Source organism: Aspergillus viridinutans (genome assembly GCF_018404265.1).
Source record: "Aspergillus viridinutans IFM 47045 DNA, scaffold_9, whole genome shotgun sequence".
NCBI classification, from domain to species: domain Eukaryota; kingdom Fungi; phylum Ascomycota; class Eurotiomycetes; order Eurotiales; family Aspergillaceae; genus Aspergillus; species Aspergillus viridinutans.
The window spans coordinates 1,326,732-1,327,971 of NW_025091225.1; positions in this window are offsets into that span (position 1 = coordinate 1,326,732).

Below are 1,240 nucleotides of genomic sequence, written 5' to 3' on the forward strand. Positions count from 1 at the left end.
CTTAGAGATATAGGTAACTAGCCTTAGTATATTATTATTATTATACTAGGATATAGTAGCTCTAGTTACCTAGTTTAATATATCTATCTCTACTACTATTCTTCTATTAGAGTTAAACTATATAAGAATTAGGGCTATAGTAAATATCTTCTTAAGTAGCTTAAAGGCCTTTACTTACTTATCTTTCTATAGGAAAGGGGCCCTCTTATATATTAATACTATTAATAGTTATACTATATCTAAGAAGTCCTATATAAACTATTAATAGAAGTTTATAAAGTCTAAGAATAATTATATATTATATACTAAGGTTAGTACCTACTATTCTAGTATAGTCTTTATCTTAATAGGATCTATCTATACTCCCTTACTAGCTTTAATAATAAATCTAAGATACTTTATACTTTTTACCTTAAATTTATACTTATTAATATCTAGTTATAGCCCTATATTCTTTAAATACTCTAGCACCTGCTAGACATACTATTAATACTTAGTTAATAAGCTATTAGTAAAGATTAGTATATTATCTATATATATAGAGGTAAATTTATCTAGGAAGTCTTAGAGRGTCTAGTTTATATATTATTAGAAGGTRCTTARTRTRTTTRYTATRCTAAAGGGGGTRATAARCTATTTAAATAGGCTAAATTATATATAGAATACTATTAGCTACTCATCCCTAGGGGTAATATAAATCTTATAGAATATAGTAATTATATCTAGCTTAGTAAACTACTTAGCCTTAGAGATATACTCTAGGGTCTTATTAATTAATAGAAGTAGATAATAGTCTTTCTTAGTAATTATATTTAGTATATAGTAATTAATATAGAATTATAGTCTACCCCCTAGCTTATAGGTAAATAGTATAGATACTATAGTAGCTAAGCTACTTATATAGATAAAGCCCTTCTTAAGTAGCTCTATTAATATCTTTTATAGTACTAATAGTTCTCTATAAAATATACTATATAGAGGTCCTTATAGGGGCTCTATTATCTTATTCTTCTTATTCTTAACTAACTTAATTTAATAGTCTACTCTTAGATAATATAATAGTAGCTTATTAGCCTTCTCCCTATTAAATACTTCTAGGAATTTATAGTAGTAAGCTAGAAGCTTTATAGCTAGATTAGTATACTTCTTAATTTATAAGGCCTTCTTAATATCCTTAATACTAGTAGTAAAGATCTATATAGTCTTATCTTTCTTATACTACTAGTTATAGACTATAAAC